This window comes from Electrophorus electricus, chromosome 10, assembly GCF_041902795.1.
Source record: "Electrophorus electricus isolate QZ-2024a chromosome 10, ASM4190279v1, whole genome shotgun sequence".
Classification (NCBI taxonomy): Eukaryota; Metazoa; Chordata; class Actinopteri; order Gymnotiformes; family Gymnotidae; genus Electrophorus; species Electrophorus electricus.
The window spans coordinates 24,816,783-24,830,934 of record NC_137506.1 but is presented as its reverse complement, the minus strand read 5'-3'; positions in this window follow the sequence as shown (position 1 = coordinate 24,830,934).

The following is a 14,152-nucleotide window of genomic DNA, read 5'->3' as shown; positions in this document are numbered from 1 at the left end:
CTTGAACTGAGCTGCAGTTATTACACATCAAACCAATTTCTAAGCAAACATATCTGTCTTTTGATCTTTACCAGCTGATAAAAAGGCTGCAGGAATTCCATTCTGTTTTAGCTGACTGTGAAGAAGCTGAAGCTCTGGAACACTGGCTTCAGCCTCCACAAGGTTAGAAAATTTGTTAGAAAACTCTCATATGTGTTTTCTAATTTGGTGTAAAAAAAATTGGGGCTTGCTTATTTTGAAAAGTGGAACCTTTTTTTGTAGTGAGATTTGCAGTTTCTTTTTGAGTATGTCAAGCATATGGCCACAGTCTAAATTAATATTTAGTAATTTTTCTGAAGTACTTTAATTTTACAAGGACCATTTTAAACAAATACCAGTGCAAACATTCAGCCATGAATGGCTGAATGGTTTCAGTCCAATCTGGAGGGGTGGTCCTATCAGGTAACATGGAGAAAATCCACATCCAGTCCATATAGATTCTCCACTGGTGTTCCCCAGGGCTCAGTATCAGGCTCTCTTCTCTTTGCATACTCATTCTCTTGGTGAGGTAATATATCCTCATGGTTTCTCCTACCACTGCTATGCTGACAACAACCAATTTCTTCTTTCTTTCCCATGCTCTAAAAAGGTTTCCAGATGAAGACCCATCTATTTGTGGAATATTTACATGACCACTGATCCTGCTCCTATATTGACTAACTGAAACTCTAGTACTTTTTGTAGGGTATTGTTTATTGCACTGATTGTTGATGATTGTTATATGTTTTGCACGTCTAGGCATCAGCAATTGGACTCTAACCTTCTGTACTGGCTAGAATGCATTCTATGAGTAAATGACAAAGCGCTTTTGTAAGTTGCTCTGGATAGGAGTGTCTGCTAAATGCTGTAGATGTAAATGTAAATGTACAACTATCACTTGTAAATGCCTGGTGTTTATGTTAATTTTCACGTCTTCCACGTGGACACAGACCAACACAAACTACACTACCCACAAGTCCCTAGTTTGATCCAGATCACCTGTCTACTAACTGCACCTGTGCCTAGTTATCCCTTATGTGTTCTATGTGTTCTAACTATATATATATATATATATATATATATATATATATATATATATATATATATATATATATATATATAAAATCCAGTCTGTCATTGTGAAATTTCATCTGCCTGCCTTACGATTCTGTAGATTTACTCTTTTGCCTGCTCCTTGTTGTATTTGTTTGCTCATTGCCTGTTCTCTGGCTATTACCTCTGCTTTTGTTTTTGACTACACCTTTGGATTGCCTCTCTTCATTAAATCTATTTGCAAGCATTCAACTTCATCTCTGCTCGCAAAACCTGACTATGAGATTCAAAAGTTACATGCAATTGGAAATGCACTTAAAATTACCCTATGACATGATTCAATGCTTTTAAGCTCACTAAAAAATTAGATGGAAACATGCTCAACCTTTGGTTGTTTTGATGGGATAGTTCAAGTCGCATGTTCCTCTCTCTCTCTCTCTCTCTCTCTCTCTCTCTCTCTCTCTATATATATATATATATATATATATATATATATATATATATATATATATATATAGCTAGCTTGAAGAAAGGAGGCTTCTAGCTTTCAGTCTGTGTTCAAGTGATTAGAAATGTAAATATACATTTATTTTTTTGGTTAGTGGTAGTTTAGCTCTTACTGGCAATAGTAACAACATGTAGCTACCTATTATCCCTCATGATCTGTTCTTGATACACGCCTGTTTCAAGCAAATGGTAATATACTTCGTTTATCTTTAAAAATTCATACTGAGCTGACATTTCCAATATCCCTGTAACTGCTACCATTGACTGCATGCACATATTTAACCAAAAAGCATGCCATATTTCAGCCTCCAGATGATGACAATGTTAGAGGACTTTAGAGGACTTTAGGAAGTGACTAAGGAGACTACAGATTTTCAGTATTTCCCTGTAATGAATAATTGGAGGTAAGAATTGAAAACATATTAGAATGACACAGTAAAAAAATTTTTTGAAGCCTTTGCATATTGACCATGAACAAAAGACAGTAAACAAGAGTTTGTAATTCAAGCAAAGGTTCAAACTACACACTTTGTTCAGCAACTTTCCCTCATTTCTAAAAAAAAACAGAAATTGGTCATCAGCATCATTACTTAGCATTTATCTAAAAAAAAAAAATCAATAAAAAAATCAAGAGTAGTCCAATTCCATATAAAATAAATGATTTGTCTTGTGCTTGTAATATCTTTGATGCTAGCATAAACATGAAGTATTCAAAACTGTGCTGAGAGTGGATACAGAAGCAATACTGACATGTTTAAATGGCAGAGAGTGTGCCCAGGGGCTGAAGAATGCTGAGGTTAAATAACAGAAGTGGGTGTTGAAGAGTCTAAAAGATGGGGGGGGGGGGGGGGGGGTATTGGAAATGCTTCTGTGGTATTTGACCTTGGACTGTTTGTTCATATTCCCTCTTATCTGCCCCATATGTTTTGGTAACTCTCTCTATGGGTACTGACATTTGCCTGGCTATCAAATACAGCTTTGGTTAGACCCCTTTATAATAAAACCAGTGTGTTCGCTCGATTCTGCTGGCATCTTGAATTTTGTCTGCAGCATTGCAATCAACAAATTCTGTGCTTCACAATCTATTATTGCTTCATAGTGTTTTCAATATGTTCATTAATTTAGTTGTTGCTATTTTTGAAAATAGTATTTTATTACTTAAGAAATGTAAGAGCAACAAAAAGGAATTATTAAGATGACATTGTCTATTATTTTTAAAATGCCTTCACAACGTAATAAATAAATTATACATTCATAATGTTAGATGCCTAGTTAAAGATTTACCTCAAACCCATCATCTTGTGTAAAATTTTCATATGAAGGACCAGAAGAATTCACCTTACTTTGAGTGGTCTGGAAATAACTCCATTGAATATGCCTGGCCATGTAGGTATGTGGAGGTCATACAGAGATTTTCCTGTTTCATCCCACGCTGGTCTCTCAGACATACAAAATGCCACTAGACCTTCTCTTGGTAAAAAAGCTTTTCCATATGTTATACTTTTAATGGCTTTTTTTTTAAAAATTGCAATGAAATTAAAATATTTCTTGCTTAAAGTTCTGGTTAAAGCAGTGGTCAAGTGAATGCAAATGTAGAGTCTTTCCTGAGTACAAATATATCCACATCACCCAGGCCAAAGTAACATGGTTATATAGGAGACAGATGCACATTTTAAAACATACCGTCATTTGGCTCTTTTCATGGTTTAATCCAACCTTACAATACCATGTGCTTTACAACAACATCACAGTCCATCAGAACATATTTTGATAGTTTACTCAACCGGATATAATACTAGCAAGATTATGGGCAGGATGAATCCTGGTCCTGCTCTATGTGTGTGATGCAGATGGAGAAGAATTGACTCATGATCTTTGCCAAATGTTTTGTGTTGTGTATTGGGTCACGAAGTCAGGCTGATGTTAATATAATCCTTTATTAGATGTGTGATGATTCATTTTCAGGCCAGTGAACACTACTCCATTCATTTTTGCTCTCTAACTCACTTCACTTCTTCTTACCCTTTTCCCTCCTTCTCTAAAGTGGCAGCAGCACCAAACGTGGGACTTTGCCAGGCTTCAGACGCTCTTATCCTACACTCTCCCTTCTGTTCGGTTCCCTCTCCATCTATTTATTTCTAATAAATGCACGGGTACTCGAGGGTTTTTTTCCCACCCTCGCTCTCTCTCTCTTTCTCCCACGCACCCCCCACTCACATTCATGAAACATGCAGTCTGCTTCCGCGTATCTGTGACCCCACCGAGCAGCTGGAACGGTGCCTGTCAAAGCTCATCTCATCGCAAAGCTGAGAGCACATGCATGCATGCACATACAAATAAATTATTTTTTCATAGTCATTCTGTGGTTTTAAGCATCACAGAATATCAATGAAGGAATATCTCAAAAATGCACAAATTCAACATCTTCTTAACCAAGAGACCGAACACTGGTCAGACTTTAGATCTCAGTCTGTTTTAAGGCAGTATTGGAATTCAGTTCTAGGACCCCAGATCATTTTAGATATTGGTTTTATTGTTATATTATCACATTATTACTGCATCACAATATTAGATCTTGCTTCCTTATCTGTCTTTCAGTGAACTGGAAGAAACAAATACACTAAAGATTCACAGTGTCCAAAATAAAATGTGCCCAGAGTTATTCCTATAACTAGAGTAAAAGTTCTTTTCATAGCCTGTTGATATTCAACATGTATGTGTGAGCCGTAAAAGAAACACGCATATGCAGTTCGATGTCTGTAGCTCGTGTGCGCGTGAATCACTGGCCCAATGAAAAGTAAAAACTCATTACTTTGTTATGAGGCAAGTTTCCTGCAGCAAGGTATGATTAGGACACACACACACACATGCATGCATGCATGCATACACGCCATTCTAAAACACCAGCTCCTGGGAGGGATGTGGCTTCTGAGCTGTCCTCTACATAATGGACATAATGGTAGAGCCGCACTGACCTCATTTACTGTGTTTGAGAGCATGCACATCAAAACAAACTTTTCTGATGCCTGTTAACTGTTTTCCAAATGGGAATAAGAAGGTTTTTATGTGTTAGGTTGTCATTAATAGAATGAGTTGTGTAGATGTGCACAAGCACCCATTGTGCCATTCAATTAGATACTCCCTGCTCCACTTTGCTGTGGAGCCATTGAAGACTGGTGGAACACATTAAAGTGGGTTGATCTAGTGGCTAGAACAAAGACAATGCATAATAACTCCATAACATGCACATATACATGCACACATAAAGTGAGAATTCAGCTGTACACATAAATTGAGTAAGGACAGGCTTAAATGAAGATTTGTTGGCAACATGTACTACATTTCTTTAGTTGAACACCACCATTAACAGTATGGTAAACATGCTGCAACATTCAAGATGTTTTTTTTCTTTTTGGTTAGATTTTGTTTTGGCATACAAATGGACATTATTTACTGGTTTACAACCTTGCAATAGGATATTTATAGCACTTCGACCACAGGGCTCAACCAACAAGTGAATTTGACCTGCCTGCACTTCACTAAGGAGAAGTCAATTAGGCATCTACCTGAGTAATGGCATCTTGATCTCTTGTTTCAGTTGTAAACTTGTAGCCTTGCAGGAGTCTTTTGACATAGAGTGATTTGGTCATGAACACACTGTTTCAAAGTGCAGTGCTCTGCCCTTTTGAAGGTCATGTATTATTAACACAGGGGATGTTGAACAAATATCAGCCTAATGGAGTCATTTCCCAACTTTGCTTTTAAATGTCAAGACGTGTAGATTATATTGAAATGGACGAAATAAATACTGTTCAAATGGTAAACAGGTGTCATGTTAGGTGGATTTTTGAGTGATGTCACCCAGCATTCTGTAGTACTGTCACATATGACTTGTTTTCTAGGATCAGACCAATGTAGAGTAAGCCAGGGTTGGGAAGGCTACTTTCTAAATGTAGTCCATTTTGTTTCACTAATTAGCTCATTAAATTTGAATTAGTTGTCCATTAAAAGGCCAAACTTTAACGAATTGTTTCTTGTGTATGTAGTTTCATTTCATAAAGTGAATAAACTGTTCTATTTTGTTGTATTCTAATCTGTTCTATTATGTTCTATTCTAATCTGTTCAATTTTGTTCTATTCTAATCTGTTCTGTTATATCTCATTCTAATCTGATCTACTCTGTTCTTTCAGTGTGGCAGTCTAAAGGGACTATTTGCAGCAGAAGATTCAACTTTCAAGAATACATTTCCAGCAGTGTGAATTGTTGATAAACCTGTATAACTAGCAGCACATAATTTATTTTATTGCTTAGATTATATTTGTTATTTATATTTTGTTTAGTTATTTATTTAACCAAGTTAGGTAGGAAAGTTGGAGGATATAAGGATTAACTCCATTTGGGGCATTTTAATTTGTGTAATGTCTAATTTTGATGTAAAAATGAGCTGGTCCCTTTTTTATATATAATCTTTTCAGTTCAAGGTATTTATAATCATATGTACAGTCATGGCCAAAGGTTTTGAGACTGACAAAAATTTTGGTTTTCACAAAGTTTACTGCCTCAGTTTTTTTTTAGATGCTTTTTCCAAATGTTTATATGGTATAGTGAAGTACAATGACCACATTGCTCCTGGACCATTGGGGCACCAAATTGCTCCTGGACCATTGGGAGAAGTTGCTCTTGGAGGATATTTATATACCATTCCTTATTCATGGCAGTGTTCTTAGGCAAAATGTTGAGCAAACCCATGCCCTTGGATGAGAGCTTGCTCAGGAATGGCAGAAGCCAGGTGTAAGTGCATCTGCTAGCACAGTGAGGTGAAGGCTTTTGGAGGATTGCTTGGTGTCAAGAAGGGCAGCAAAGAAGCCACTTCTCTCCAAGAAAAACTTCAAGGACAGACTGACATTCTGCAGCAAGTGTAGGGATGGACTGCAGAGGACTGGAGTAAAGCTATTTTCCCTTCAGTGTGTTTGGGACTTCTGGAAAAATAATTGTCCGGAGAAGAAAAGGTGAGCACTACCTTGAGTCCTGTGTTGTGCCAACAGTGAGGCATCTTGAGACCATTCATGTGTGGGGTTGCTTTTCATCCAAGGGAGTGGGTTTGCTCAAATTTTGGCCTAAGAACACTGCTATGAATAAAGAAGGTTATCGAAGCATCCTCCAAGAGCTTCTCCCAACTGCTCCCAACAATCTAGGAGCAGTTTGATGATGAACAATGCTTTTTCAGCATGACGGCGCACCATGTCACAAGGCCACAAAGGGATAACCAAGTGGCTTGGTGAACACAACATTGAAATTTTGTGTCCATGGCCAGGCAACCCCATTGAGAACCTGTGGTCAATTCTCAAAAAGAGGATGGACAAACAAAAACACAGAAACTGTGATCAACTCCAAGCACTGATTAGGCAAGAATGGGTTGCCATCAGCCAAGATTTTGCCCTGAAGCTGATATCCAGCATGTTAAGTTGAATTGCAGTAGTCTTAAAAAAGAAGGGTCAACACTATAAATATTATTTCTTTGCTTAAACTGGATGTTTGTCAATAAAAAGTTTTTTAAAACAAACTTTTCAAATGATTATAATTGTACTTCACTATACCATATAAACATCTGACAAAAAAACTGAGGCAGTAAACTTTGTGAAAACAAAAATTTGTGTCAGTCTCAAAACCTTTGGCCACAACTGTATTATAAATTTTTTTTTGGAATAAGAGGTCAGTTAGACTGCATCCTGTATGAACCAAGCCATTGTAAAGAGACAGCATAAACCAAGCTCTAAAGCTTTTTTTTCTTTATTGAGTTCCTCTTCCTAGCAGTTGACCATAGATGGAGTACAGAACTTTCAAAATTATCCTTATCTTTGCATTAGCTTCATGCAAACCCACTCCTTCATCATTGCTGCATTCTAGAGTTTTTTTTCCTCCAACAACACATGGCATATTGCTGTTCTCCTAGGCTGAATGCTGGTTGATGCTTTTTGCACAATAATGAGTCACTATTCTGGTGATTCATCTGGGTATGTGGACAACCCATGCCATGGTGATGATCCAGACACCAGTGTGGTAAAAGCAATTTTTCAAAATGACTTAGTGTAATCAGGGGCTAAATTGACGTATGCACATGCACATTGTAGGCAAAGTGCAACAACATATTAGTCATAACATTGTTGGTATCTTCATATTTGGTGGCCATTTATCTCTACAGCTGTGCAATAAAATCGTATAATCTACAACACATTGTGAATTAGCCCTTTGCTTGTACTATTGTCCATAGCTCTGCTTGAGTGCCTTAGGTCTTAGACAGAGGGATGTCATCCAATTAAATGAAATTCAAGTTTATGATCAATGTACATATACACCAGTGTACAGTATACTGATTCATTCACGTTATATATATTAGGTGCATGAATACAGCATTCCCAAAGATCCTCCTTCCAGATCTCTGACCTTTAGTAAATACTGAGACTCTCTGAGCTTGCATCAATTACACTCTGAAACACTCTCATCATTCCCATTTTCCATGTGATGAGTGCTTCTAGGCTGATGTGTTGTGCTCTAGAAGTAGGCAACTAAGTGACAGGCCATGAATCTTTGATTTTCATTATAATTAATGTGCACTGCTGCAATGGTGAGAGTCTATATCTCAAAGATATATCAGAGCTACTCATTTGTTGAAGTTGATTTAAGCACTAAGGATTTACGTGATGAAGGCAGAACATTCACCAGAGATAGAAAGAGCCCCCAAGTGCTACTATGCAAATGAATTAGCAAAGCTATAGAGCATTTTTCATCTTTTCATTTGAGATTAGTAGTGTAATTTTCTATGGATTTTAAACCATGGGATGCTATTGTGTTCACTGTGCTTTTCTTCTCATAGGATAGCTTTTTGCATCTTTGACAGTTAATATAGTGCTCAACACTAAGAGTGGTGAACACCATTTTTAGATTGTCCTTTTGAATAAGTTTGAGACTGAAGCAAAGGATTTTACCAAATTGTATCTCACTATAGCTTCTGCAGTGTGTGCTTCAAGTGATGTGATATTTCTGTCAGTGTCAATTTTAATTCTTTAATCTGACAATCAATAAATCTTTGTAATGAGGGTGAGGTGGATAGCAAACACACATAGAAAGTAACTGCGCCTTGGACTCGAGAACAAACAGAATCCAAAACAGGGGAAGACATGAAAATGATAAACAGGACAATGTAGATAAATAACTAATTTAATAAACACCAGGAACAAACAAAAAGGATGAGGCCTATTCAGTGTGCTTATAGATCAGGAAAGAAACATACGAGAGTACTGAGATAACAGAGCAGACAGGAGAGCAGAAACAATGAACAGGAACTGGGAGGGCGATACAGACAAAGAAGGCAACATCAACTATAACACCAGTAGAAATCATGTAGGACTAAACAAGAGATATATCTAAGCAACAAGAAAATGACAATAATAAATGGAGAGAGTAACTTGGAACACAGAGAACAAGTACAGCGTAACCAAAAGCGAGGCAGAGTCAGAACATCAAAAATACATAGACCTAGAAATGGAAATGACCAACAAACCTGAGATGCAGTAACACGGTTTAAATACACAAAGCTAACAAGATTATAAACAAGGGGCAGCTGAAAACAATGACGGGCGTGGAAAACAAACGAGAGGTGGAGAAAATTAAACTAAGGACTGGAACACATGGAAGAGATCATGAAGCCAGGGAAACAGAAGAAGCTCCGGTCCGCGAATATGACAATTTTTAATTAAGCATAGATGATGTCAGTCTATAAAATCTACCCATCCTAGAATAAATTTTATATGCTGAGGTTATTGGAAAGTAAAAATTTGATGGAATAACTTTAAACATGGCAATTTTAACTGTGCATGTTTATTTCATGTTTAAAAACAGTCATGGCAGTATTTGTTGTGATAATGCTCCCGTAAGCCATCTCAGCTCAATCTTGTGGTTCAGGTCTTCGTGGCTCACTCTTTCCTCTGGGTCTCACTGGTGGAGAACATGAGCACTGATGTCTGGCTTGCGGGCTGGTCTGCCTGATGGGAGCTGAGTGACTCCCAGAGTCATGCTTCATCACCAACATGAGTGCAGAAATTAGGATGTAGTTTTGCTTGCATTTTTTAATCATTTCAAATAAAATCAGAAAAAATAATTTGCTTTAAAAAGCCAAGGAAAACTATGGTAGGGAGTAATGTGGGGCAGCTACTGTTCTGCTGTGGGTTGATGGAGATGCTGTTGTGGTGCATGACCCCTCCCCTAGCTGACCCCTTGCATACCTGACCTGACTAAGCTCCTCTTTCTCTCCCTCCTTCTCTGCTTCATACTCTACTGGAATGGAATGCTCTATTCTTGAGTGCTCTACTCTGCTGAAATTCTATATCCTCCAGGTTTCCCCTGACCTACATCTATTCCCAAGCCCAGGCGCTTCTCTTTTGGTCATAGGCTAGGTTTGTATGGGTGGGGAGGTTTGCCAGAGGAACCTGAGCCTGTAATGGCTTGTCTTGGGCAGAATGATTGCCACAGCACCCTCAGGTGCTCCAGATAGCACCAGAGCTGACAGCAATGCTGGGTGGTGCCACCAGTGTTGATACCACCACTATCTGCTCTGGACAGCACTCCCAAGAGCCACCAATGCCAACAGCCACTGAACACTCTAGGTAACATGAATGAGCCATTGCTAGCCTTGACAGTGCTGTCAGGTGCTCTGGAAAACTTGCCCCTGCCACCAGTGGCCACAATACCACCTGGTTCCTAACACATCTTTCCCCACATCACCTGCTTGGGTCCAATCATCAGACCTTGCCTGACCCACAACAATGGTATTTGGTAACAAATGGTAACAATTTGTATGATTTCTTCTTCCTGTTGTGATAATAACAACATAATTTTGGGAACAATGTTTTATGTACAATACAATAATATTCTACATTATTTGTTTATTACATTGCCATAAAACTCATTCTCCTGAGTTTTACCAAGGAATCAACTGATCAGGAAGTTTTGACATGAAGCAAAGTTCAAGGCAAATTATTTTAAACTAAAGAATTCAAGAGTGGATAGCCTTAAATGAAAAGTTTAAGCACCCAGTGAAATAATAAACACTAAAGTCTATTTATATATAATAACTAAAAAACTATTATTGCCACTTCTCATGCCACAATGCAAAAGTTACCTTTCAGCATTGCCGTTTGTGCTTTTAAACTTGCTTTATCTCCTCGATTAATGTCATAAACCACATCTGTTACACAACATGTGCTAAACTGGCAGTGGACAAACCCTCATCACTTTACCTTTACTGTCCTGTATAATTAGAGCAACAGAGGCATATGCTGACTGAGGACTTTACTGCTTCATCCACACAACAAACAACAAAAGTGAAAAGTTTTGTGGCCTGTTGTTTCCCTTAGACCACAGCACAGATTTAGTAACTTCGCTGTGCAAGCTGACAGAAAATGGGACATGGGGGCAAACACTTGTTCACAGCACGGTTCTCTAAAACTCTTGAAACACGAGCCTGTGCTCCTTTGCGCTTCACACCCGCCCCCACAGTGTCCCAACTCTACCAGATTTAGCCGAGCAGTGGGCGGCCAAATAAGAGAGACCAATTACCCAGACACACTTGTTGTAAGGATGTGCTGTTGAAGCTCTCTTGCCATCAACCTCTCTTGCCATTATCAATATTTCAGTACCTTCTGCTATCACCCACTAGGCTTAGTCCCAGGTCAGTGGACCAGTCATCTTAGGGTGGGTGTGGATGGGTATGTGCATTCATTCTCTGATAACATTCCCAAGGTCATTAATGCAAAGGTCTCGCTCAAAATGTTGATATTCAATGTTGAACACATCAATCAGTCTGGGGCAGAAGGAGTACAGAATAGCACTTTTTATCTCACAGTAGCAAATGTAATGCAGATAGGAATAAGCATATTATTTTACTTCCAGATGCTGCATCTGATGATGATAATGCAAGTTAAGCTATATATCTTCAGGTTCTAGTACACTGAGAGGTTGTTGACATCAAGTTGCATTTTAGATATGATAGTGAACCATCTAAATAGCTTACCCACCCACCTAGATTCAATGCTCTGGAATGTCAATTAGCAAGGCAGAGGATAAGGTTTTTATTGAAATGAAAATAGAGTGAAGTGCAATGATAATGAAGAGCTTTTCCAAGCCTAACAGATCTATTGCCAGTCTTTGTTAGTCTTTGCTAGGTTTGCCACATAATGTTATCTTGATATGGTCACAGAGCTGATGCTGGATTGCAAGGAGAAGGGAGATCCTGGTTGCCTGAGTTAAAGGCAAATAGCACTGGCTCTCAAAGCCATCTCAGCCACTGATCTAAAAACACTGATCCAGTGTCTTTGGTGGAAGGATAATGAAAGTTTCATTAGATGGGAGAGGAATGGTATGATATTGGGTCAATAGCCATCTCAGACGGACAAAAAACTGTTTCATAAACACAGTCCAACCCACTAGCATGAGCTAGCCAAACCCATCAACCTGTTCTTCTGACCACTTTTGCAATCAAACCCAACACAAAATCTATCATCCACTGGGACTATCAGCCCTGCTATGGAGGTTCCAGATGCCTGCCATCATGCTGATTTCCATAGGCTGAACAAGAACTCTGTCTTTGATAGCTGTTTACTGCTCCAAGATCTCATCAACAGTGTTAGAATTAAAGAGAGGCTACAGGGAGGTTGCTGTTATACCAGAGAATTGACCAATATAGCTTTCACCATATAGAGTGGTTGGATTGCACAGAGCACCCAACACTTTCCAGTAACTCATGGAGGCAGTACTGTGGCCCTAATAAATGTATGCAGGAGCCCATCTTAGTAATATTATAATTTACAAGTCTGTGGCATTTATTTCTCTGTAAGATCCAGAAGACTCTATGCATGTTTAACTCCCCTGAAAACATCCAAGCAAGTCATTTATGCCTTGTGTTAATGCAATGCCTGTTGGCCATGGACATGCTTCAGCCACAGGAGAAAAAAATAACTACCATCTTAAACATCCCTCATAACATATGAACATATGAAAAATCAACCATGAATACCCATATATTCCATTATAGGGTTGGTAGGGTATTACAAGTGTTTCATCCATTGTTTCTGCTTAATAGTGTCCTCCCTCACCGAATTGCTCAGAAACATTAAAGACGTAGTATCATAGACTGAGGAAGCTCAGCCTTTATCTGGCTCTTTCTAATATGGACCAATGGCTCTGACACCACCTCTAGCTGCCCTTTGAGCAAGTGTGCAGGCTTTCTGGATTGTCTCTAAGTAGAAGGACTGTGTAAGCAGGTCATGGAGAAAGAGCATCTCTGTAGGGCAGCCAGCCACTCTAGGGTGCTGAAACCACAAGCTCCAGTACCCTTGCTGTGCAGCCAGCAGCCAGAAACAGTCCCTGGTTGACTCTTCATCAGCCATTCACCACATTTTTTATGTATTATGTTATGAAAGCATGAATGCTTGCAACATCCGAAGAACAAATGATTTCCATTCTAGAGTGTATAAAGAATTTGCCATTGTGCTTATTTAGTATGGGCACGCATAGACACGCATATAAGAAATCACTCTAGAGCTTTCCAGTTCAAAATTCCAATTCAAGATTTTTTTTGTTGTTGTTGAAAGACATCAAAACACTTCCTTAGCATGTCTTTGTGATTTATGAACTGCAGAAACAACTGTGAATCTGATGATTGGACCCAAAAAAGTTTTTATTTTTCTTCTGGCAGCATGGACAACAACAAACTTTTAAATTCAGTGGACTGAAAAAAGTTATTGATTAATCAATATGCGTGCTGTGTACAGCAGAAAATGAGAGGAAAGAATGGGGGCTTTTCTAAAATGGACTAAATTATGTTGAAGTGGACAGTCGTGCTTTACAGAGAGCAGAAAAATACTATAAACATCAAAAGAACAGATGGCCATATTTTAAAAGTTCCTAAATCACAGTTAAAATGCTGTTAAAACAAGTTTGTATTACACTGTAATTATAGCATAATAATAACTGCTATAAAAGACAAATGTTGATGTAATAAGTAAGGGATTATAAATTAAATCATGAGAATGTGTTTGCAAGTGATATTGCTAAGTAAGAAATCTGGTAAGGTTTTTGGATGCGCAATTAGGTCAAGCAATTCATGTGTCCTATAGTCAGCTGTTGGGTGTGTGTGCATGCGTGTGCATGTGCGTGTGTGTGTTTGAGTCTGCATGTTTGTGTGTTCAGATCAAGCTTCATTACTAATGCATATTAGAGGACAGACAGAAACAGCAGGAGAAAAAGTGAAAGTGAATAATACAAATAAATATAAATACAAATACAAATACAAATACAAATAAAGCAAGCAAGAGAGAGAATGAAGGAGAGAGCCTTACTTTTATTATTTTATTTCACATGTATGTCAGTTCTTCATTAGGCTACTCCTCTGATTCGTTTGGCATATGAACTAAGGAGCACAATGATGGTGTGAATGGTGTGTTTTCAGCATAAATCAAGTCCATGCCTCCAGATCCTCTTGATGTATCTGGAGGAACTGTTGTCATAAATCTGAGC